At 40.5% G+C, this 26,949-nt stretch overlaps 2 pseudogenes; one reads left to right on the top strand and one right to left on the bottom strand.

Annotated features, from left to right (window-relative positions):
* LOC101566402 overlaps nucleotides 1-12,912 on the bottom strand; it is a 22,256-nt pseudogene extending 9,344 nt beyond the window's left edge.
* Nucleotides 12,913-25,937: 13,025 nt separating this feature from the next.
* LOC101566002 overlaps nucleotides 25,938-26,949 on the top strand; it is a 20,222-nt pseudogene continuing 19,210 nt past the window's right edge.

Below are 26,949 nucleotides of genomic sequence, written 5' to 3'. Positions count from 1 at the left end.
TCTATATGCTTCAGGTACTGAATGTCAGATTGTTTCCCCATATTTGGGAAGTTTTCTGCTATTACTTCTGTCTATATTCTTTTTATATCATTTGTATTGACTCCTTCTTTCTCATTGATGCTTATTTTCTCATGTTGTTCATCTTTGCATAGTCTTGCGGATGTTGAATTATTTTTTTCTGCATCCTTGATTTTTTAAAGAGATCTTTTCTTACTTTTTCACTAGCTGCAGCAGTATCTTCAAGGTCTGAAACTCTATTTTCATTTTCATTCAAGCAATTTTGCCTGCTTGTGATTGAGGTTTTAACTTCCTGTATATCACTTCGAATCTGCTTCATGCATTCTATTTCTTTTCTATATTGCTCATTCAAGAATTTCATCATTTTTATACTGTCCTCTATTTTTTTCAGTGTCTTCCACTTAATACTACTTTCATTATCATTTCTTTTTTTATTTCAGGAATTATTTCTAATCTGATTTCCTCTATACCTTTCTACAGTTGTTTCTTTATTTCAGACACTATTATTTCAGAGGTTTCTGGTGTGTGATTTCCTATTTCTTCTATGCTAGTGTCTCTTGCATTTGTTCTGGGTTGGCTTGAGGCCTAAAAATTCTTTTTCCCCCTTCTCTTTGTTATTTAGTATAGTACTCTCTTCTGACCTTTGTTGTAGAGCTTTGGTGCAGTTATTACCTTAGCATGTACTGATATTGTTACCCAAGAGAGATTACGTGGTTAAGGCAGTTACAGTTTTGTATTTACAGAACTGTAATTAGCAATACTAATAATGGGTAGTGAGATTTAGCAGTGGAGAAACTTTTGTATTAATAGGTTTGCCTTTTAGACCCTAAGAACAAACATTATGACTGCATAACTGAGAAGATATTAGATTGGGAATTTGTACATAAATTAGTTTCCCTAAGTTCTATTTGATCACCTTCCCTTTTGTATCTGTAGTCTTCCAGGCAGACTAGTTAACCCCGGTGACCTGTTGCCCCCCTCTCAATCAAGAGAGAAAGAGAGAGGATGCTCTCATAAATCTGGGTGTAGCAAAGTTTCTTAGCTTAGTGGGACTGGATCTACCAAGCTGGTACTCATCCAGGTGGACCTGGCTTAGGTCTGGCTGCTGGGCGCCACTTCTTCCTGCTGCAGCCCATGGAAGTGGATCTGCTGTGCCCCTCTGGCAAGATTTTGTGCTTCTGGATTAGTTGGATGGATCTCTCCCCTTTCCTATCTGTAGACAGTTCTGCTGCAGGGTTCAACACCTGGCCTGTCTGATCATGGAGGCTCCAGCGAGCACACAGAAGGTTCCATTCACACACCATGCCTAGGGGCCTGTTGGAGTTGGATCCAGCAGGCACAGAAGGTCCTGCCATACAAAGTATTTTCTATACAGAATCCATCACTACCTTAGAGGGAAAGGTGGCTTTCTTTAGCTCCTAGAATTAATTCTTCCACATTTCCTTTGTCATGACAGTCATAACAGTGTTTGCTTGTGTTTGACTTGAATATTTCATCTTGTCACTTTTTGTAAGGGAACAATTATTGGAGATTTTATTCACTTTTGAGTTTATTATTTAGTTTCAAAGCTAGTTGTATTATCTTAAATGGACTCAATTCATTGAAATTTTCCATAATATATTTTCTTTGTAGGCACTTAAGCTACATAATCACTTCCATAAACCATCTTGATTCTGACTGCAAAAGAATAGCACAAACCTTGCAAAGAGACTATGCCTGTAACATGATCACTGAAAAGCAAACCTCAAATTGGATGCCTTTCGATGAAATTAACAGTTCTTAGAAGAAAAATTTCTATATTCCAGACTATTTTTCCTTGAGAGAGAAAAGAAGAACAGTGAGATGGAAAGGGTATGGTTGCCATGATTTGCTTTTCAAAGCTCCTGTATGAGAATAAATGTGTCAGCAGTGGCCCTTCACCTCCCTCCACTTCAAGGCTTGGTTGAGGTTCATCTTGTCACTTCTTATTTCTATTCAAAACTCAGGCCTGTATGGCAAGTACAAGGTTCTGAGCTCAATTTCCCCCATGACCCTCCCCCCAAAAATTCAAGCTTCTCTAGTTGAAAGGGTTATTCTTTAATCAGATCCAAACACTGATGTTTATAATTCTGACCCTAAGTACATCCTTTGCTGTTTATTTTCACACTAAACAATTTCCTCTGGGCAGTTGGGAATCCATGTTCCTTGACTTCTTCCCCTGATTTGCACAATATTCTGTCATGCTTTTTCCTTAACTATCGTCTACTGTTGGCTTCCTAATGAATTACTGTTTAGTAGAGGATGCTTCTGCTCTATTTCTGTGTAGTATGGCTTCAGAAGAGGGACTTGATTTTTCCTTAGCTTTGTAGTGCTGTTTCTAGAATGTTCTGTTTGCTTCTTGTTCTAAATCAGTCCTCTTTGAGACTCAAGTATTCCAACCAGATTGGAATTTCCATTCTAAAAGGCAAATTGTATTTTCCCTTTCTAAAAACATGGACAATGATGTATTTATTAAGGATGCTAGCATCTGTATTATATTTTACCTATTTTGGTGACTTCAGTCTTGGAGACTTCGCCATGACAAATGATTGTTCTCACAATGAACTTCGCAGCTTCTTTTAATTCTTCTTTCAAAATCTTAATAAAAAAGTGCCGAGGGTGGTGGGGGGAATCTTGAACGGCCTTACCTATGTTTCACTCTTGTTCTCAGATCAACTGATAAAAGTGTGCTATTCCGTCTGGCTGGCCCCGGGTTGTAGAGCTATCCTGGAGCTAGAGACCATGGTTAACTGCACCAAACCATATGGGCTTGATGGAATCTGGGTGACTCTGCTAAAGCAATATAAGAACTCAATTAACAGAGAAAGGAGAAAAGGTGTCACTGGTACCTACTCTAAATCCCCAAGGCGCACTTTGGTTCTTCCTCTGCTCTTATTAACATTGGTAAATGTCTTCAAAATTGGTATAATGCCTTGCATTATAATTATGTGTTTGTCCTATCTGAGTCTCCCTGCAATTGTAAATTTTGTGTGTGTAACAACTGTTTATTTTCACCTGCGTATACCCATTGTCTAGCCTGGATTGCAATTTGTAACAGTGCTTAACATATGCTCATTACTAGATTTTACTTAGTAATCACTCTCTTGCTGGAACCTTTATTGTCCACAGTTAGCTCGTTTACTTCTCTATGTCTCAAGTCAATATTACATGTGCATTTATTATTCACTTCTGTTTAAAAAAGGAAGTCTTTATTTTTCCTTTCTCTTTCAAATTTTTTTGAAATAGATATATACTTTCTCTGCCTCTTCCCTTGCTTCTACCAGGTGATTAATCCTTTCCCCCTTTTTATTGTCACTAGTTATTTTCTCAAAAGTCTGTGGGGTCATTTATCAGACTTGGTCCTTATTAAGGACACTGTAGTGCTTGGCATTGATGACCTTTGGCTTTCATTGTTTTCTGATCCATGTTCTAAATCTCTGATGTGTCCCAGGGTATAAAGAGCAATGATCTTGCCATCATTACCTTTTCAAATAATTGCTTGTTCTCTCTCTCTCTCTCTCTCTCTCTCTCTCTCTCTCTCTCTCTCTCTTTTGTATTTTGGGACAGGGAAGGTCTACAGGGTCTACAGGATTTTACTATGTAGATCGGACCTGTAGAGACCCACCTGTGTTCAGCCTCTCAAAAGCTGGAATTACAGGCACATGCCACTGCGCTCAGTCTCAATTGCAGGCTCAGCATGCCCCAGGGTTGGGGCCGGCATGGCAGGCCAGGGGATCGGAGCCCTGGCCTCTGTGCCTGCTTGCAGGTACTTTAATCCCTGAGCTATTTGGGCAGCCCTTACTAATTGAATTTTGTACTTACAGGATATACCTTGCCACTCCATGCAAACCATAGTAAAACTTTATTGGAGTCATCGCTTTACTTAGGAACTCTCCCTGCCTCTTCACTGCTTGCTATCGTAACTCAAATTGTCAGGGAAGGCTAGTCTCTATTTATTTATTTATTTATTTATTTATTTATTTATTTATTCATTCATTCATTTTTGTATGGGGGGGTTCAAGTTAGGATCTTGCACTTGCCAGGCAGGCGCTTATGCCACTCAGCTATCTCCCGGCCCCGGCCCCCCTTCGTGGTGCCTGGCCGGCTGACTACTTTATTCCTTTTATTCTCTGCACACACAAGCTACCTTCCAGAAAACCTTAAATGACTCCTACTTACATACTTCTCAAGCTCTGCACTGCAGAATGTTCCATTCTTTCTGCATGTAATATGCATACATTAATTTCTACTTTCTAAGAAGGCACTTTCAGCTGGTTCCATCTTGCTTTGCAGGCTGCCTTCCTGGGCTTTCATTTAGAAGTGAGTATTTCTTCCCCGAAATGCTCAGAGCATTTAGACTGTGCTAATATGTCCTTTGAAGGCTCTGCAGGACTTTGTGTAGGATGTGAGTCTAGATTTCAGGGGAGTAGAAAGGAACTCAGTATTTGAAACATCACAGAGTTTAACTCAATAAAGATGAGTGAATGAATAAATATCTGCTGTAAAGCCAGCCCCAAAGGAGTATGAGATGTTTGCCTGAGAATGCTTCTGCTGGCCACGAGGAGCCCAGATGGAACTGTTCCATGTTGTTCTTAGTACCGTGCCAGGAATAATATGCATGTTGTCAGCTACCACCGACTGATTCTTGACTCTAATCGACAAGATAAGGGAAATCTGGAGCAGGGCGAAGCAGGAATAAACAAATCAGCCCACTCCCTGAATTTAGCACCTTTCACGGAAAGAAGTTATTGAGTTAAAAAAAAAGGAAGGAAAATCTTTCATAGATAATCACCCATTTGGGGGTGCTACACACTTTCTATCACCTTATGGTTTTAGTAGAGGTAAGAGTATAAACAGGATGAAAGGACCATGGTCGTTTAGCATCACTGCTACCAAAATGCTCCACTCAAGGAGTTGTATTTTAGATGTTAAGTTTATTACAGATTTTAGATGATTGCTGTATTTAAGAAGGATAATTTAACACTAATCTAATTGGTTATAAGCATCACTTAACTATAGGAAGAAATCTGAATTGTAGTACAGAGTTATCAGTTTAGTTTTAAATCATAGAATGGTAAGGCTGGGCATACAGCTCCATCCCCAGCAGCCGCTGTTGAGATCATCTCATTGAGAGTTACTTACTGCTCTTCCACTTACCACTTCACCTTACTCTCTGTCCTCCACCTACTGCTGTTAATGAAGTTGGTCACACTAGCTTCTGAAAGCTGCTTTTGTGAACGTCAGTCTTTACCTAGGGTTGCTGTCTTCCCCGTCACAGAGTGCCTCAGATGCCCGTGGGGGTGTGATCCATCTCTGTTCATTTCCTCTAACAAGGCTTTGCTGCGTTGGCTGTGAACCCACAGACATGTGTGACCCTTTCTTTTGTTCTGTACATTTTATTTTAAGTTGACTTTTATTCTCCCCTTTGGAACTTTCCTTTTCTTGCAGCTCCTTCATGCTCAGTGTTTTACTACAATAAAATCTTCGCAAATTTCTTTCCCTTATAGTAGGTTGCCGTTTCGAAGCTTTACACTGCGTATCATTGTCTTTGTAGGATCTCATCCCGTTTCGGTTCTAACACTGCACATAATTCTGTCTTTCTGGTGCTACTGTTATTTCTTTATTCCTAACCATACCTAATATATACTGACAGTATTCATATGAAAAGTTACACATGCCACACATTTCTGTCATCCTGCAGTTTATTTCTGACTCTATGCTGGAGAAAGTGTTTATTTTCTCTTGGGCAGTGCTATTTTTTGGAAGGTAACCTAGTATTTGGCAGAAGACTTCAAGGAGCTCATGAGCCCAAGAGACAAGATGACAAATAAATAAACAACAGGCATATGGAAGGTTTTTTCCAGGTAGTATTTTAAATTTCTTTCTTCCCTTATATACAAGATGCTAAGGTTGCAACAAACATATTATAAACATTTACAACGAAGAGACTTGGATAGTCTGCATTTGAGGCTGCAAGGAAGAAAGCTCTGAGTTTCATACAACCTAAAATAATATTCTTCCAAAGCTATAATAGTTAAGTAAACAAGTAAGATGGATTGTAAGGCGTTAGTTCATGCCAGGGTAGTTTTGGACTGATATAGACGCTTCCTGCTTTTCAGTTATGTTTTTAAAGGTATTTAACTTCCTTCGTCTTCAGCATAGCATTAGACTGTGAAGTTCAATATTTAAAGCCATTCGCTGAATTACTGTGAATGAGGTGAGTGGCTCTGAAACAATTATGTGGGCCAAAAGGGCCCCCTTTCATCAGCAGCATGAGCTGTTGGGACAGAGCCCTCCTCACCAAATCGTGTATGAAACTGAGTGGTAAACCAGTGAGGAAACAGCAAGCACAGAGCAGAGTTATCAGGATGCTTCACTTCAATCTGTGGGACCCTTAGAATCTGCTCTTTTTCCCTTTTAAGAAAAACTGTCCTTCCAGTTCAAATATACAGAAGTTAAAGCAGATGAAAGACCATGAGGCATTTATACGAAGGCATAAGATAGACATCGGTTTAACATCCGCTTCAATTTGAAAACTGAATCTGTACTCATCAAAGAAAAAAAAACCTACTAAGATGTTATATATTCTTTAAAGGAAAAAGTATTTTAATTTTCTGAAATCAGAACAAAGGAGTTTAAATATATTTTAAGTGGAAAATTAAAAGCCTTAGTTCTTTTATGTGCTAGGAGACATTCCGTTCTAAGGGACTCTGTACAAGATTGGGACAGAAACCACAGACCCCATCACCTTAGTCCTGTAGGACTGGAACGCAGTAGAAGCCTTTCTGCCCATTTCTTTTCTCTGAGCCTGTATTACAATAACACCAATTTACAATAACAGGGATTCCAACATTAGCTTATGAGCGGTTGCTCCTTTAGATATTTGCTAACTTATTAGAGGTGATCCAAAAGGCATGGCAGGGAAAGAGGGGTCAGGTTTTTTTTTTTTTTTTTTTTCTTTAACCATATTACAAAGCAGAAACAGTATTAAGCCTCACGTTAGTTAAATAATCTGGGCGCGGTAGGCACAGGGGACATGGCAGTCCCAGAAGAGCAATTCCTTGTGGTGCATGGTGTTCCATATTGTATTTGCTGTTCATGACACTCGATGAATATAGGTTTTAAAAATGTTCTTTTATGTTCACATGAAATACAGAAGCCACCTTATAATTTGTGAAGTGAAAACAATAACATCTTAGGTCAAAAGAAAATTTGGTCTGATGGCAGAAATGGATAAAACCAGCTCTTTTGACTTTTGGGGATGTGTTGTACATTACAGACTGCTTAGAAATACTAGAAACTCCGGTAGCATCCGAGAGTCTGCAGATCTGGCCAGCTGTCTCCCGAAGGGCATACAGGGGTCAGAGATCAACATGTTGGTGGGATGGGCTTCTTCTGAGGATGTGAGGAGAATGTGTTCTAGGCTGTTCTCCCAGAGTCTCGTAGCCTTGGTGTTTCTTGTCTTGTGACTGATGCTCGGGTGCCCGGATGTTATCTTCTCCACATGTAAGTCTGTTTCTGTGTCCACATTTCCATTTTTTAAGGATTCCAGTCACGTTATACCAAGGCCCGCCCTAATGATCTCACTCTCGCTGATGATGTTATAAAGAGCCCGCCTCCAGTCATGATGACATTCTGATGCTCGGGTGCCCGGATGTTATCTTCTCCACATGTAAGTCTGTTTCTGTCCACATTTCCATTTTTTAAGGATGCCAGTCACATTATACCAAGGCCCACCCTAATGATCTCACTCTCGCTGATGATGTTATAAAGAGCCCGCCTCCAGTCATGATGACATTCTGAGGCACTGTGACCTTTGACTCCAACACAGTATCAACATAGTATCATTTATTTTGGAGGCAGGCACAATTTAATCTGTAGCAGGTTGATTGTAACAATGGCACGTTTAGCACTAGAAACAAGACACTGGCATTTAGCATTAACGCTTTTTTTCTTCTGTATTTTAGGGAAGGGTCTACAGGGTGTTCAGGGTCTCACTGCTAGATCCACCTCATAGTGATCCGCCTGGTTATAGCCTCCCAAGAGCTGGGGTCACAGACGCACGCCACCACGCAGTCTCAATTGCCATCTCAGCATGCCCTGGGGTGGGGCTGGCATGGCAGAGCCCAGGATTTGAAGCCCCAGCACCTGCACCTGCTTGCAGGTGCTTTAATCCACTGCGCTTTTTGGCCAGCCATAGCCATTAATTCTTTTCACTTGTACTCATTGGATTGTGTGTTTGTCACATCTCTGCTTCTTGGAAAACAAAAATAGTAAGATAGATTTTGTTTGAATCTTCACATCACCCAGAAGAGCACTTAGCAAGGGCTTAGTTGAATAAAACAGAAAAGTTCCTTCTGTAGAAGGACAGACAGCTTGCGACTTTAACCCTCTCATCTTTCATCTCACCAACTGTGGTTTTTTGGGTATTCATTTTCATTTTAATTGCATAATCTTAATGCACAAATTCTCATAAAATTAGTGAATACACAAATAGAACAGACATGTATAATAAACAGTGTCTCCCATCTTCAATTCTCTGGCCTTCCTCTCCAAAAGGAGCAATTTTTAACAATGTTTTGTTCATCTGCCCAAAATATTCCATTGCTAAAAATTGTGCTTATATTATTTTCTATGTACCCTGTCATTTAAAAATTGAATATGGACTGTGCATTTCTTAAGAGAACGATTCAGAGTCAGTGCTACACACATATGCACACATATTTAAGATGACCATGCAAACACTTAGTAGGAGCAACCTAAAGTCAGTGTTTGGATCTGCCATGACACAAAGCCGCAGATATTAAAGAATGTGGAGAATAGAGCAAGAGCAGTCGAACTGGCTGCATAAGCCCTCAGGAGGCCCGGATATAGCTGGACGATGCCAGGGAGGGCTGGATACTGTTGAGAAGTTCCTGAAGAGCCAGAAGCAATGCCAGCGAGCCCGGCTCTTCATGGGGCCTCAGCCAGCTGTATCGCTGGCTCACGATTCTCCATAGACATTGACTGGAACGAGACACTTGACAGTGATCGATTCCAAGGTACAGGAAGGACTTCCAAATGCTAAGCAGAAGAGGAGGAAGGAAAACAGCCAGAGTTCTCGGTTATAACTGAACTGCTGCTGATCACGCAAACTAGAAAATACGAATGAAAAGAAACCTGACCTAAGGTTTGATTTAAAATTTCGAAGAGAAATGTGATGGCATAATTTCAAAAAATGAAACTATGGTTGCAGTAGTTATTAAATTCTTTGAGTTATTTTTTGGTAGAATTTGGTGGATTTGTGTAGAACCCTTTTAACTAATTTCCCTATGCAACTAATAGTAGCATGAGCAGGCAATGTGTAGAATGGGAACTAGGGCCAGTGCTTCACAGCATAAGGATTACTACTTACCAGTATGGATCCTCACACCCAGAGAAACATTAGCTTTGTGCTTTTAGTAACTTAGCTCATATCAACCCAATTTAGGCATAAGCCTCATATCACACGTTATGGGCAGACAAATGTCATGTCATCCAGTAAAGCTTGTGGAAAGTAAGTTAATAACTTACAAACTTCAATAGGAAAGTGCCACATTTTTTTTTTTTTATTTTTATTTTTTTACCTTAGGGGAGGGTCTACAGGGTGTTCAGGCTCTCACTTCTAGATCAGACTTATAGTGATCTGTCTATTTACAGCCTCCTAAGAGCTGGTATTATAGGCACGTACCACCCTGCCCCATCTCAATTGCCATGTCAGCTGTGCCCTGGGGGCAGGGCTGGCATGGCAGGCCTGGGGTTCGAATCCCTGGCAACTGAGCCTGCTTGCAGGAGCTTTAATCTGCTGAGCTATTTGGCTGGCCCTGCTACATTTTCTTTACAGTGGCACTCTCGTCTCACAGTTTTAGACCTATTTCTCTGATGCATTTCTACCAAGCTTTCTCTATGTATGCGCTCACAGAGTGAGAAGTGGTGAGCTTTGCTAGCCTGAACTCATTAAATATTGAGGAAAACTTGTTATTTTGCTTTCTTTCAAATGTGATCGTCTCTAAGGTGTAGCTTAAAATTTTAGGGTTTATGGTAGGACTTAAGTTACTCCTTGAGTAGCCTCGAAATGCTGGGCTATATAGAGGTGGGTGTCTGAATGTTCTCCCCAATGCCTAGCAAGAAGTAAGCAGCACAAAGACTCCACTGCACCTCAAAGCTTCAGTCAATACAGTTTGCTTTTTAAATTTTATTAGTTTTTGGTAAAACATTTAATTGTTTAGCTCATAAATTATTGAGTTTTCTTCTCCTGTGGATTCCCCCAGTAGCATTTGATTTGTGAACAACAGCTCTAGTCAGCTCTTCCAAGCCATTGTGGACATCCAAGTGGCTTTACAGAGTTAGGAAATGTGCAATGACAGAAGTGATTGCTGCATTTGGTGTTTGGTTAATTAAGAGTGGAACATGAAACTGGGTGTGGTGGGACATGCCTATAATCCTAGCACTTGGAGGCTGAGGCAGGAGGATTGTTGTGAGGTTGAGACTAGTCTGGACTATGAAGTGAGCTCAAGGCCAGCCTCAGGGAGCACTGCCTCACAAAAGAAAAAAAAAAAAGAGTGGAACTTGATAATCTGAGAAAGATGGTCGATTCACGTCTTCTATTGTAGAAGCAACTCCTTGCTGCTACTGATCAGCTCTCTTATATAAGATTTCCTTGTACAGTCTGGCGGAGGAGACACAAAGCAGGAGAGCAGCTCTCCTGTTGGGAAATGGAAAGAAAATATTCAAATGGGAAAAGGAACAAGGGAGGGGGATGGGAAAGGAAGGAAGGGAAGAGAATGGGGAAAAATAGAAACAAAGCTTTTGTAAATCAGGAAGGGAAGAGGGGTTAAAGGAATGAGAGGTACTGGGGAGAAAGAAGAATCAACATAAACCACCTACAGGTGCCTATTTTCTATCTGAATGTTACCGTAGCATATGCCTAAAATGTACCCATAAACTTAATTTAAATAAAAGAAATGAAGCAACTTGCCATGTCGTAGGAAGAGCTACATGAGGCTAAACCAGCTGTGGCCGCCATGAACTGGAAGCAGGCCCCAGATAACAGTCGTGAAAGAATAAGAACATCAGTCTTGCAGTCAGAAGAGCTGAATTCTGCCCCAAATCAAGGGAGCTGGAAGACTACAGATAACCCCCAGGTCAAACTGACTACAGTCTCACAAGATTGAGCAGAGGCCTCAATCTATAGAAATATGCTAGAATTCTTTAAGATAATACATTGGGGGGGTCTGTAAGATAATAAATTTAGGTTATTTTAAACTGCTAGTGCATAATTTGTTATATAGCAATGGGAAACTAACACAAACTGTTCGCAGGAATTTCTGTTCTAATATGGATCTTAAAAACGTCTTGGGGGCTGGCAAGATAGCTCAGCGGGCTAAAAAGCCTGCTCAGGTAAAGCATAGGCAAGCACAGGGACAGCAGTTCCATCACAGGCATCACATGCTGTGCCAGTCCCGCCCCCAGAGTAGGCTAAATGGGCCAAAGTCTGGGCATGGTGGTACATGCCTGTAATCCCAGCGCTGGGGAGACTGAAAGCAGGAGGATTACTACCATGAGTCAGAGCTGCATAGTGAGACCCTGTAACAACCAAATACACTAAAAAAAGTCTTAGGTTATATTTGGACAATCAGGACACAGAATATGTGAGACTAACTCATGTTTAAGAAGCTTGAAATCAAATGTTCATTTATTTAAATTTAAGGAAATATAGAGTTGAACACCTGAAGGAGAACAATACAAGGCATTGTTTAGCATTTTGCAAAACAGGACACTGAAATGCTTCATATACTGGAGAGATCTATAAGTGGAGTAAGAAGCTGCATTTCTTATTTTGCTACAAAATTTCAACAGAAAAGAAAGAAATAGGGATTAAAGAGAGGAAATCTGTTGGGATTAAATAATTACAAAAATGTGTGCTTCCAGCAGCTCTAAGGAGTAGTATTACTTGCCTGGATCTCAGGGCAGGCTGAATGTCTGTGAGAGGGCGTCTAGGGGAGCCAGCAAGTGTGCCCTTGAGTTTTGTCATTCCACGGCCTGGGCTTTTTGGAATGAGGCTGATGCTGTTCAAACTCTATGTGAATTTGGGGAGATCAGTGGAGAGTCTGCCAAACATTCATTTAATTCTTGGTGAAATACATTCACAAGGGCTGTGCCAACAGTCTGTATTTTCAGAGCGTCAGTTACTCTGATGACTGTAGGGAGGCACTACAGTCTAGAGTGCATTAGTGCGTGGCTGGTGCCTTCATCTTGTCAGAGCCTCTCTTTACTGCTTTGTGTTGCTTTTAAACTGTCATGTGTGGGATGCTCACGTTTGCTTTGATTGTTCCCCGAGATAGTGGAGAAAATAATAGAGGAGTGTGTGGGAGTGTGTGGGCGAGTAGGTGGGAAAGGAGTGCAGCTGCCGTGGACAGCGGTGGGAGGTTGAAGGAAGCAGCCGAGATGTGCAAGTGGAACTTTGTGTTTCTGCTCAGGAAGCCACGAAGAACTGAACGAGGAGGTGCATTGTACAGAGGTAGCGTGCAGAAAGGCAAGAGTTGGCTGACCATAGTAGCGTAATGGCAAGATGTGACTCAGCAGGCTGCAGGCAGGAAACCAGCTTCCTCCAGGTAACAATGTCTTTATCGGGTGGAAGACAGCACTGGCAGGGGGGAAGGAGGCTCCTTGGAACTTGAAGAGGAAGGAATTGTCGTAATCTATAAATATTTTGGTGACAGGGTTGTGATGTGGGTCTGCACAAGGAAGGAAAGGTGAAGAACTCTGAGCCACAGCCTCGTCTTTGGAGAAGTGTTTATTGTTTCGGAAAAAGGAAAATGCTAACGGCAGGCAGAGATCTGCAAGAGGATCAGACATACGGAAAGTGGAGTGCACGAGTTTGAGACACCAGTGCCTAAACTAATTTGTGAAGAGAAGATGGAATAATCTAGGGAAAAAATGAGGAAGGCAAATGTATATAATTTTATTGGTGTGCTGAAGATGGCTTTCTCTATCTTGCTAGTTGACTTTCTGAGGGAGAAATAGGTGAAGTCTTATCAGGATGTAAGGAATCAAGGGGCAGATAAACGCAGCGAACATTTTCTTTCTTTAAATGTATTTAGTAAAGTGTCTCCAGGGTCTCAATACACAGATCAGGCTCATAGTGATCCTCCTGTTTGCAGCCTCCCAAGCACTGGGATTACAGGTGAGCACCACCACGCCCAGTCTCAATTGCCACTGCCTCAGGCCTCAGTGCTCCCCGGGGTGGGGCTGTTACAGCATGCTGGGGATTGACCCCCAGTTGCTGAGCCTGACTAAGCAGGTACTTTAGTATGTTGAGTTATCTCGTCGGCTTTTTTTTTCTTTTTTTCCACATTAGGATCAAACTCAGAACCTTGCTGTTAACAGGCAGGTGCAGGTGCTTATGTCACTGAGCTAATTCCCCAGCTCAGAGTAGACATTTTCAATGGAGAGAGAGCAGGTGGAAGACTATCCACACTTCACCTTCAGCCACTCCTGGCTTCCTGCTTTTTATGAAGCAGATGACAGAGAAATCCAATGATTATACCTGTTAGAAACATTAGCAAAATATTTACCAAAGAGGAGCTTAAAACTACTGTCTGTTGTGCTGGGTAAGATGCTGCGTGCCTGTAATCCTGGCACTCAGGAGGCTGAGACAGAGGTTAGCTGTGAGTTTGAGGCCAGCCTGGGCTGCTTGGTGAGACTGTCTATACTCAAGGTGAAGTCTTCATAGGTTCTGCACGTCCTCCTCTGTACTGCCAATAACGGCTTCCTGCTCTGCGGTAGGGCTCTTGTGTCTCTCACACCATCAGATTGTCCATTCACCTCCCATCCCCGCAGGAAACTTTGGTTCCTTCCTTTTGGTTTACTCCTTCGCTACATGGAAGTTTGTTATAAGGAGGATTTCAAAGCTGTCAGAGAGTTTGAAGGTAGTCTTTTTTCCCTTCTCAATTTAGAAATGAAGAAACTATGGGTTAGAGTTTAATTTTCCAGGTATGTGGAAAACTTGCATTGATGAAGCAGAACTAAATTTTTGTCATTCTACACCTTGTAGTTTTACTACTTTCTTAAAAAGTAATGACCTAGTAATTTACTTTCAGCTTAAAATATTATTTAAATAAGGAAAATAATGACAGCCTGAATTTCTTCCCGGTTGCCCAGTTCCAACTCCTAACCCCAAATCTTGATATTTTCTCCAGTATCTGTAAGCCCAAGATATTTTTAATATCACGTTCCTGAGAATTCATTATACTGCCTGAGGTACAATAGCTCTAAAATAAAAAGAGTGAAAGCTCTTTTGAAATATTTGATGGTTGACTGTTACGTGGAAGAATGTTTGCTCTTACAGAATTCCAAAATGTAGAATACAGACTGGTGGATGAAGTTCATTTTTATTTTTATGCTTTTACTTTTTTTAAGAGAGGGTCTCCTGAAGGAGTTCAGGCTGGCCTTGAACCCAGGGAGAGCCTCCGCAGCTTCCCGAGTGCTGGGATTGGTTACATGTGTGTGCCACCACACCTAACTAATGGAGGGAATTTAGAAGGATGCCCATTTCAGCCCAGGAGTTATTCAACAAGGAAATGTTTCTGGTGCCCACTGGGTATTAGGTATTTTTAGAGGATGGAAAGTCAGAAGTAACAAAATTCAGTCCCTGCTTTCCTGAGGTTTATATTCTGGGCTGCATCAGAAAATCAACTAATAATATCGCAGTCATGTAGTGTCATGTTACAGTGAGCGCTGTGAAGACGTGTATGGATGGGTAAAAGAGTAGAGAAGGATTGACAAGTCACCCTGAGCAGGTGACATTTAGGCAGAGTCCTGATTATATTTAGGGAGCAGCCATACACTGACCTGGAGGAACGTTATTTTTGTCAGGCATAGGGAGGAACAGGTAAAAAGAAATTAGTTGGGTGCAGTGGCACATGCCTGTAATCTCAACGCTCTAGGAAGCTAAAGCAGGAGGATCACAAATGTGAGTCCAGGTCTGCAATTTAGCAATTTAGTGAGATCCTGTCTGAAACAAAACAAAGAAAAAGGACTTGTAGTTTGGTGCAAAGGTCCTGGGTTCAATCCCTAGTATGAGAAATAGAGGGAGAGAGGGAGAGAGAGAGGAGAGAGGAGAGAGGGGAGAGAGAGAGAGAGAGAGAGAGAGAGAGAGAGAGAGAGAGAGAGAGAGAGATTTCTTTGTGATTTTGTGGGTTCTTTTTCCTGGAACTGTTTCAACCCCAGATCACCTTTGAGGGAGTTCAGGACGATATCCCTGCTTCAGTTAGGAAGCTGACCCAGTAATGTGGCGATTTCTTCCCAGCTTGAAAATCCTGTACATTTACCTGATCTAACCATATGACTTGGAACTTAAAAAGAAATTTAGCAAGAGGAAAAAAAGTGCCAACTCTCTTTGGGAAAGGAAATAATAGAGCTATAGGTTGAAGACTATTTATGAATAACCTTGTTGTGTGTTGTCATTGCAGCTCAGAGGGAAAATAGAGCTAAATATAAAAATAGGATGGGGGCGTGATGAATCAGAAGTTAAAGTAATTTAGGTCATTCAGTTATGCACAGATGCACACTGGTCTCGGAATGATTCAGAAATCACAGGAAATGACTTGGGAGAGCTGATACTAAGCTTCATAAGGGAAGTGACTATAATAAACAATTATTTGTGTTCTTTGCATGATGCATCATTTTAAATTAGAAAAGCAGAAATGCTTGAAGGAGGACTTATAGATTTCTTTTTTCATTCTTCTGAAGGAAAAACATTGTTACAGAGATTTGTTTTCAGTTGTATGAAGCTTTTTTTGGCCTTTATCTTTAAAATCAGGCAGCAAATGAAGCTAATTAGAATCAGAATATATTTACTAGGAACAATCTATTGGTCTACAATTCAGTATGTTTATCTGTAGCCTTAGAAAAGAAAGTTTATTTCGAAGGTTAAATTGGAGGATATTGATGGTTCTCAGGAAAATTTCTAGTATTATAACTCTTTGGGTCTGAAATAAGTGCCATAAGGAAGGGTGAAAATACAAGCATATTTTAGCGTTGAAAACAGCCTTCGATGAACAATATTTGTGCTTGTATGTCCTACTTTAGTCAAGCAGTTTTGGATCAGATTTTCTGATGGATCTTTTTCTTCTTTAAATTTAGAACCTTTTGAAATAAGTGGAAACTAGAATTAGGAGGTAACATAATGAGAGAATAGCAAAGAAGGGCAGATTACTGCCACTTAACAGAAGAGGACAAGTGGGTGCCAAAAGCGTAAAGCATTTGTAAGGCATAATGCTGCACGTCAAAGGAAAGTGCCGAGAACTGGACACACAAGAGTTTCTCATCTCTGGGCAGGCTCCAAGCTAATTCTCCTCCTAACTGACATTAATGGAGACCAGATGTGGTGCCACTGTGGTATATGTGAAATTAGTTCTGCCTACCTCTATTCTGAACACACATGTGTATTACATACGTATGTTTAGCTAGAGATGGACCATATTTTGCCAAGCTCTCATCCAACGTATTTTTCTGATAGTGCAGGAGATGATGGGAAGAAGCTGGGAATGAGGCCAAAGGAGGGTTAATGGGAAGGGCCAGGGTAATACGGAGGTGGAGAGATGCCAAGCTTTTAGCACATGTGACTGATAGTATTGCTTCCATTTTGCTTTTGTGTTTGAATGAGGATGTCGTCAGGGATACCAAGGAAGCTGAGTTGCATAGATGGTAAAAGTTACAGAAGAGAAACACCTGCTGAGAGCCAGATTTGCTCTCAGGACTTGTCTTCCATGGAGACTCCAGGGTTCATGTAGCGAAGAGTGAGAACAATCTGAACAATGAGTAAAATGAAACAACAGAGTTACGTGGGGAAAGACACTGAGGTGGAGCGAAAAGTGTCCTGAGATGTAGCACTTCCTAAAATGGTACATGCAGTCTTAGTTTTCCTAGTGGTGTATCCTCTACACCTATAACTGGTTTGAGCATAGGAACTTTGTAAAACAGGCACCTAGTGGGGAAAGCTATATTGAGGAATCATCTCAAATTCATTCACCACTGCCAGGAAGTAGGCATTATGGACAAATGGAGACTGTAGGCAAACTAAAGAATGTTTGTGGGGACTGTCACTCCCCAAGGATTTGCATAAGCTGTCTCCTCTGTAAAGAATCCTTTTTGTACATCTCAGTTGCCTACCGTTAGCTACCTTTCAGATGTTGCTCCAACGTTTTCCTTAGAAAGCTTTCACGACTTCTGGACCAGACTAGCTGCCCTGAGCTTGAGTGTGTGTGAATTTAATGGTACATATTGTGATTCTTGGTATTTCTCTGGAGACTGGGATGGTGTTTGGTTAAGTGTTGTAACTTAACACTGAGCCTGGCTCTTCCAATGGGAAATGGTACAGATTTGTTAGAGAGGGGCGTCAAGGAGAGGAGTTGAAAAAGATTAAAAATAAAAAATGAGGTCAGATTATGAATGACTATAAAGCCACACTTGGGAGCTGGTTATAGAGATCATGATCATCCTGAAATGCAGCAAAAATTGACGTTGTTAACAAATCATGGGAGAAAAGAAAATAAATCAACTAGAAATATATTTTATGCCAGGTATCAGAAAACTATGGGGTACCATTGAATTTTGCTGGCACCTCCCCTTTCCAGGCATACACTTTGGATGCTTTTATGGAGAGGGGCCAGTTGCTGTCACTTCTCCTAAAAATGAGCTCTAGGTTGCGTGAGAGATAGAGACCGTGGTGTGAAGGACAATGCTTTTTCCTTGTCGCCTCCTTTTCTTCCACGTCTTGTTTTATGCAGCACGTCCCAGGAACCCACGTTAGGGGAGTCATTTTCCTTGGGCTCTTGTCCCTGTCACACACTGATTCACACTCATCCATCTGCTCTCACAGACTCAACGGCAAAATACCCACGACTCTGAAAGGGTGACATCTACCTGTGCCCATGTGATTGAGGGTGCTACAGCTGACAAGTTGGGCTGTTTAGGGCCTTCATATGAAAGCAGCAGTGAGTACCTTTTCAAGACTTTGATATGTTTTTATTTTGAAGAACTAAACATTTCTCTGAATTCTGGTACTTTAACCCACACATATTTCTTGTGTTTATATCAATCTCAAATAATTGGTAAGAAGTATCACTGGGTTTTAATTTTCATAGGATTTACTATCTTCTCTCATAGGATTTGTAGGCAGCCAATTTGTACTAGTTCTCCAGTTTCCTAAGGGATATTTTCCTAAGACTCTTCCTACTGTAGTTAGGACCAACCACTGATCTAGACATAAATCTGACACGCTCTTTACTTGACAACCTAAAACAACAATACATTTGGTAGGAACAATAGCCCACACAGGATAAGCAGTCTGGAATCCTGCTAGCCTTGACACTGGCTGTGCGGGAGACCTCGAGGAAGCTCAGAGGAAGTCAGCCGCTGCTGTCCCTGGGCAGGAGAAGAACGCAGAAGTGGCAAAGTCTGCCTGAGTCATCTTGTACACAACTGGAAATGTCAGGGGAATGAAAGGAAGTCCCTCGCAGGCACCACTGTGGAGGTATTGCTGAGATCACTTCATCGCTGGCAAATCTAAGGTGGAATTTGCTTCTTATTCTTTGATGATTTTCAAGAAAGTATCAAACACGTTTATATAAATGAAAAAAGAAAGCAATGAAACATGGCAAAGTGTTTGGAAGAATAATTTGGAAGAATAATTCTGTACTTTATTGACCTGAGTCCCTCACAGCTCAACATAACAGCATGGCTTTACTAATTTCTGCCATTGCCAGTTAAACAGAAGACCCAATGCTATTGTGGGCTACTGGACTCTTTTAGAATATTTTGCTGAGTTTACACACCTATAATATTCAATAACGGAACTTAGAAAAAATGGGGTATACAGATGAATGTCCATTTTGTGTCTGTGTATTCAAAGTGGTTAGGATAGATATATAGTTGCATTCTCTTAATGAACAGAATGATTTGTTCTAATGGTGTTTGTAAATAGGATCTTAAGTCCGCATCTTGTACAGCAATTAACCACTAAGAAGAATATATGCAGTGTGTTATTGTTGAAACTGTATTTCTGATTTGATTTGAAACTGTCTCATTGCTGTTTATCAATAAAATTTTGAAAAAAAATAAAACCAAAAAAATAATTCTGTACTTTAAAATAAGTAGACAGGAAATAATTTAAATAAAGAAAAAGAGATGTATGAAGAGATTTGTCTCATTTCTTACTAGTAAACTATTTTTTTAAAATTAAAGAACTTTGCAGAATAATTAATTCTTGACCCCATTGCTATACTTTTTTAAAATTAAGTAATGTGTTGAGATATAATAGTAAAGACAATACATTTGTCTCCCTAAAAGTTCAGTTTGTATCTATGGACTGTGGTGCCTCTTGCCTTACCTTTGTTGCTCAGAATTGCCTTTGCAATTCCAGGTAAAAATTAAATATTAAAAGTATGAAAAACAAATATTTCTTAAAATAATAAATGCCTTGGTTTTCTAAAATCAGATAAAATTTTTCCCAAAAGCAATTATATTTACATATTTTCCATTCTCTCAATTTTTTGTTGGACCATCTCATGAATTTTTAATTTTAATTTTAGGGAGAATTTTCCACCAACATTTGTAATCTTTTCCTTTATTGCAGTAGATACTATGAAAAGAATGATGCAGTGAAAATTTTGCCTTCTTATGTCTGTCTGAATATTTTCAACATAATTATCAAAAAAGCTATGATGTTTTGTATGATTGTTATGAACTATACTTTATTCATTATATTTGAATATCACATTGCTACTTTCTATGTTGATATTTGAAGAATATTTCACAATTTTTTATTATAAATGTAATACACAGTGTACAAAGCTGTGAGTATGTTTTTCAGGGGAATATTGGTAATTTCAACTTTGCTGTTCATTGGTGTAATTTATAAATACCATTTAAAACTTAAGGGAAAAATGCTTGATCTGAGGGGTTTCTTTCTTTTCTATTCACTTATAAGCTTTAGCTCTTCAATTAGTGCTGCTCATATTTGGTTCCATTGAGCAAGTACTGACAGCATGAGTTATCTTAGGAATTTGGCAATTGTTTCATTAACAAAATATAAAGCTTTTTAAAAGTTCTATTTTGAAGAACACATATACACAGATGTATTTGCTGAGAATGTGTGGAAGGTGGACTGTTACTATGTGATATTTCTCAGATTGTGAGAATACCACTCAAACATCACAATGGAAAGCACTAATTTTCCTTAAATATTCAAAATAAATCTTTGTGACCAAGGAGGTGGCTGAATGGTGGGACATTTGCTTTGCATGCACAAAAATATCCTTGTTTGTTCTCACTATCTTGCGTTCAATCCTTAGCACTGTAAAAAGCAAAATAAACTAAAATAAATATTTGCACATAACTCCCATATTATTTTACTACCTATTCTAATATGTCTAGAGAAAGAAATGGTAAGCAGTTTTCCTTTATATATTTTGGTGCCAGTGTGCAGTTTTAAATATTTGATGAATGATGTGAAGGCTACTGATTAGAAGCATTGTCTTAGACAGACAGTACAATCACAGGGAAATCAATGGGTAGTGACGACTTCCAAATCTGTGAGAAGAAAGCCTTTCATTCAATTTCTTAAATATCAGCAATCAGAAGCTGGTAGTCTGGTCAGTTCCTTTGTTTGGAAATATGGCTGCTGGAGCCAATAACTAACCTGAGGATGGTATTTCAGACCTTCACAAAAGAGCAGCAGTACTCTGTGTTGGGTAGTTTTGGACCAGTTTCTCTTGACATTTTCTCTGGAGAGAAAGACCAGATGCGAGCCATGTAGCCCACTCCTGCTGTGGACCCTGGTCAGGACAGCCTGCTGCACCACTCAAGAGCTTGACCACAGTCCACAGAGTCTGTGGCCTTCATGCAACGTGGCATGTGGTGCAGCCAAAGCTTCTCATACTTAGCCAGGAAAGCTCCGAGGAATGCCAGCCACGTGGCTTACAAATGGCACTGTCTTTGTATTTCAAGGGTTGAGGTCTTGATTGTCAGGACATTGTCCAGACTAGTTCTGGATGCTGAGAAGGGCCAAGATCAAGGTGTCAGCAGATATAGTGTCTGATGAAGGCTGCCCCTGTTTCCCAGATGGGGTTACCACTATGTGCTCACATGACAGAAGAGATGGGAGGGGCAATGTCCTAGCTCCTTCCCACCATCCCTTGCATAAGCCACCATTGCATTCAAGGGAATGGAACCCTGGTGCCATGCTCACTTTCCAAATGCCCCCAGCTCTTAGCACCAGCACAGATGGGATTAAGTTTCCACATGAGTTTTGGAGGGAATGCAGGCCGTCAGACCGTAGCAGGGTGGTAACTTGGGTGTGGTAAGAAGGGAGTGGGAGCCAAGTAACTTGTTTCACAGCCAGAAAGGCTCAGGGAAGACAGGATAGTTACAAAGTGAGGCATGTTATTCAAAGCCTCAGGCAGGAAATTAGAAGAGCCAGGGCAGCTACTGCCCCTGTCCTTCAACGTACAATCAGTTGTGATTTTTTAACAAGTCATACATCAACATTCAGGACCTGAGGTTTCTGTCCTGATAATCAAGAGTTTAAGTTCTGAGTTTCTTCTGGTAGTAGAGAAACAAGAGCCTACATTTCTGGGATTATGTGTTTGGAAAATGAAAGTATCTATATTTCCTGAGAAAAATAAATGACTCGCCTGACAAGAATGGCCAATTATTTGTTAATGATAGGCTTTCTTGTGTAACAGAGACAGGTCTTGTTCAGGTTGCATTTTACAGGCAGTAGACTGGCTTGCCATATCTCTGATTCCAGAATCCAGATTCCAATCATCAGGGACGATTCACCACTTGGAAGCTTCCTGAAGCCTTTTGTGTGCCACTTGGCATACTTTGGCCTCTATCTCTGGAGCCTTTGGCTGCTGGTTTTGTTCTGGCTTCCACTATGGTATCCAGCGTCATATAGACTTGTTGGACTTTGGGAAACTCAAATAATACTGTTCTCATGCCTGCTGAGACCAGTGGTTACAAACCCATGGATGAATGGAACGGGTTTGTGTCTACTTAAGCACAGTATTTGTTCCTACTCCTGTTGTCTGTATTTTAGTTTGCTAGAGTATTGCAATTAGCAATGACCAGCAAATAAAGCTGAATTTTCTAGATATCATGATAGTAAGCCACGAAATAATAAAAACAGATTCTAGACTATTCTTTCTCTGTTTTTTCTTTTTCTTTCTTTTTGGCAGAACTGGAGGTTGAACTCAGGCCCTTGCGCTTGCCAGGCAAGCACTCATTCTACTGAGCCATCTCCCTGGCCCCAAGTTGAGAAAGATTTTTTTTTTTGGCTAGCTCAGGCTGCCCTAAGGGCAGGTCTGGTAATGCAGGTGGAGGTGGGGATCCATCTGTGGTATCCTGCGCCCGACTGCATTTGCATGAGCAGGCGCTTAAACAACTGAGCTATTGGCAGCCCCCCAGACTATTATTTCTAATAAGTTTGGCTTTATTTAGTAATATGTTCCCTTAATGCTGTTTACTCTGGTTTATTTAGAATAATGTCAGATTAAGTAGCCTTATTTTTCCGTTCAGTTTATACAGTTGATGTTACTGCTGTTGTTATTAAAGTAATTTTATAGTTTTATTCAACATTTCTGTGTTTGCATATGCTTTCTTTGGGCTTTGAACAAATCTGGGGGAAGGTAGAATTGCCGAAGACATGCCTGGCAGTGACCAGGCCGGATAGTGAGTGCAGCTGGCTGTCACAGCCATGATAGCATCAATATGTAGACAGAGAGCAGATGCAAATCTACAGAGAGAAAAAAAAAGCCAGTGATTGATAGGAAGGAAATTGATATTTATATATAGGCCATCTGAAGTGAGCAGAGTACATCATATTGAAATAAACTTACAGTGAACCTCAAGACAATTAAAGATGATGGAAAATTTTTCTGGTTATGTACGCACTGTCACAAAACACCAGCCATTACTAACTCATATAACAGAATGAAGCAAACATGCCTTTGAGGAAAACTGCAATGCAGTGAAGGACAGGTTGACCGTGTGAATGGAGGAAACAAACTGAGTCTTGGGGGAAAACAGAGGCATGAAGGAGGAAATAAAAAGGAGAAGAAAGCATCTTTTCTGAACGGGGCGGGTTCTGTGTATTTCAGGAAATAAAGTAAAACTTCGCATGTTCTGAGAAGCCAAGAAGGAGCAAGGGGAGGATCGGAAATGGGCTTAGTACTTGGGGTGTCAGTAATTTGGGGACTTCAGAGTTGATGACCACACCATGACAGAGTGTGGTCATCAACTTCTAGTGCTGTGCAGACATGAACTGAGGTTAGGGGAGATTATTCAGTGCACTTGGTGACCAAGAGGCATCAGTTTTTGTTTCAAATTTGTGTTTTTATTGTCAAATATAACATTCTCAGAGAAACACACAAAAATATGAATGTATACTTAAATTGATTAAGATGGATTGAACAGTCATGTAATTGCCACAGAAGGAAGAGTTAAGAGCTTTGGGTATCACAAAATAACTCAGCAGGAAGGAAGATTCTGAAGTTGTGTGAAAGACAAAGGGGTAGGATTTGGAAAAAGTCTCAAAGGCACTCCTAAAGAATGGGATTAAAAATAAATGGACTAAATTAAGTTTAGGAAGAGATTTCATCTACTTAGCATAAAATGTTGGGGAACAACTGAGAATGTGAAGAAAGTGGAAAAGATTCATAACAGTGATTGTGGGAAAAGTGCCGTGGAGCAGCACACTAACATGGACGCAGTGCTGTCCGGGAAGCCATGTGTCTCTCCGGCCCCAAGAGCATGGTCTCACAGTGCAGGTCTGGCCCTTTCTCTGGCATCACTCAGGGTCCCAGCATCGTGATCATGATGTGGTATGAGTGGGTAGCACTCATGGAGTGAATTACAGCTTAAAAATGCGTGAATACACTGACAAAGGTTCTACAATCTGAGGTACAGGATTTCAGGATAAATCCTGAGGGGATTTCACTGACCTTATCAGACCCAAAAGCTACAACTCTTGTTGCATAGGTCCTGCTTTACCTTGGTCTTAACCATCCAGGAGAAAAGTATAAAAATGAAATAGAAGAAGTAAAGCCATGCTGTTATGTTGAGCTGAGGGGACTCAGGTCAACAATTTCTGACATTGCCAGTCAAGCGGAAGACCCAATACTATTAGGGGCTATTGGACTCTTTTAGAATATTTTGCTGAATTTACATACCTATAATATTCAAATAACAGAACTTAACAAGAAAAGGGGATACAGATGAATGTCCATTTTATATCTGTGTATTCAAAGTGGTTAGGATAGATATATAGTTACATTCTCTTAATGAATAGAGTGATTTCTACTAATGGTGTTTGTAAATAGGATAGTATGTCCACATCTTGTACAGCACTTAACCACTAGGAAGAATGTATGCAATGTGTTAATTATTGAAACTGTCCTACCAATTTGATTTGAAACTGTCTCATTGCTATTTTTTATCAATAAAATTATGAGAAAAAAATGCATGAACAGATGTGGAATATGCTGGGAGTCATTGTGCACCAAGGTTAGAAATGGGGACAGTGGGATTATGCTATAACTTTAGGACAAGCTACTTTGAAATGTACTCTACTGTGTAAAGAAATCAAGAAAACCATGACAGAGTGTGGAAATTGGAATTCTGTGGTTAGGGAGAATTGCTATTGATTGATTGTTCTGTGAATTAAAACCCAGTTTTTTGTTTTTTTTTTCACTGAGCTATATTCCCAAGCCTTTAAATATATATATATATTTTTTTACTTTGATACAGGGTCTAACTAATTCACAAAATATCTCAAACTGAGTTCAAACTTGCAGTCTTCTTGCCTCAGCCCCAGAGTGCTGGGATTACAGGCATTTACTATCCTCCTGGTCTCCTTTCATTGGATGATGCATGTCATATGAGAGAAAGAAAATCTCCTCCAACTTGTTCACCAAAATAAGGACATAAGCCTTACTTCCACTTACTTCTACAGGTGATTTATCGTGTACTACAGCATTGTATTTAGTTATATCTATCTTTAGGCTTTGAAAGTTTAGGATATTTTTAATTTTTTCTTTTCTATAATAATCTATTATTTCTAGCTTATCTTTGATAAAATAAATCAAACTTATATCTTTATCTGAATATGCCTATGCCCATAGTTCATCTATACTTATTTTTGATTTGCCTTATACTAAACCTATATTAACTTAAGACTGATATTTTATTAAACATAACATTTATATTCATAAATACAAATTCTTTATTCCTTTAAGAAAAATATGAAGTTACTTTAATATTTTAGGTCACATTAATTATGCCTTATATTTGTATATTTTTAAAAAGTGGACAGTTTATTACATTTTGTCTTTTTCTTTTCTTTTTCATCTTTCTTTTGCTATGCTCTTTAAGCTTTTTATTTTTGGTATGATGTCTTAATTCAGTATCTAGTTGCCCAGGCTAAGCTTGAATTTGAGGTATTTTTGCCTCAGCTTCCTAGATGGGTGGAATTTCAGGCATGTCAGCTACATTCCTAAAATAGCTCTAATAGTTTAATCAATGTTTGAATATTAAAGTTAAAATCATAATTAAAATTAGTTATTTTTACTCATCTCCAATATTGTTTCATTTGTTTTATAATTAGAGCTTTAAATTGCCATTCACAATACAACTAGACTTCCAAAATTATCATTATTTTTGTGATGCTGGGTAACAATCCTAGGGTATTGGGTTACACTGCCATTCCCAGATTTCTATTTTTATTGAATATAAATACCTTTAAAATGCTGATCTGACAGTCCAGAAGCGGCTGCCAGGCTCCTTCTCCAGTCTCCCTCTTCAGTTCTCCAGCCTCCACCATGTCCATGAGGGTGACCCAGAAGTCCTACAAGGTGTTCACCTCCGGGCTCCGGGCCTTCAGCAGTCTCTCCTACACCAGCGGACCTGCTTCCCGCATCACCTTCTCCAGCTTCTCCTGAATGGGCAGCAGCGGCGGCTTCTGGGTGGCCTGGCGCAGGGTGGCTATGGCGGGGCTGGTGGTGTGGGCAGCATCACAGCAGTCCAGGTGAACCAGAGCCTGCTGAACCCCCTGAACCTGGAGGTGAACCCCAATATCCAGGCCATGCGTGTTCAGGAGGAGCAGATCAAGAACCTCAACAAATTTGCTTCCTTCATTGACAAAGTTCGGTTTGTGGAGCAGCAGAATACGGTGCTGGAGACCAAGTGGAGCCTCCTGTAGTAGCAGAAGACATCCCGGAGTAACATGGACAACATGTTCGGAAGCTACATCAACAACCTCCCGCGACAGCTGGACACACTGCGTTGGTCGAAAATGAAGCTGGAGGCGGAGCTTGGCAACATGCAGGGGCCAGAAGAGGACTTCAAGAATAAATATGAAGATGAGAGCAACAAGCATACAGAGATGAAGAATGAATTTGTCCTCATCAAGAAGGATGTGGATGAAGCTTACATGAACAAGGTGGAGCTCGAGTCACGCCTGAAAGGGCTGACTGATGAGATCAACTTTCTCAGGCACCTCTGTGAAGAGGAGATACATGTGCTGCAGACTCTGATCTCAGACACGTCTGAGGTGCTGTCCATGGACAACAGCCACTCCCTGGACCTGGACGGCATCATCGCTGAGGTCAAGGCCCAGCATGAAGAGATCGCCAACCGCAGCCGGGCAGAGGCAGAGAGCACGTACCAGATCAAGTATGAAGATTACAGACTCTGGCTGGGAAGCACAGGGATGACCTCCGCCGCACGAAGTCCGAGATCTCTGAGATGAACCACAGAATCAGCCACCTGCAGGTGCAGATTGAGGTCCTCAAAGGTCAGAGAGCATCCCTGGAGGCTGCCATCACTGAGGCC

Source organism: Octodon degus, unplaced genomic scaffold, assembly GCF_000260255.1.
Source record: "Octodon degus isolate 3935 unplaced genomic scaffold, OctDeg1.0 scaffold00036, whole genome shotgun sequence".
Classification (NCBI taxonomy): Eukaryota; Metazoa; Chordata; class Mammalia; order Rodentia; family Octodontidae; genus Octodon; species Octodon degus.
Note: the sequence above shows the minus strand (reverse complement) of the source record. Positions and strands in the feature narration are given on the sequence as shown.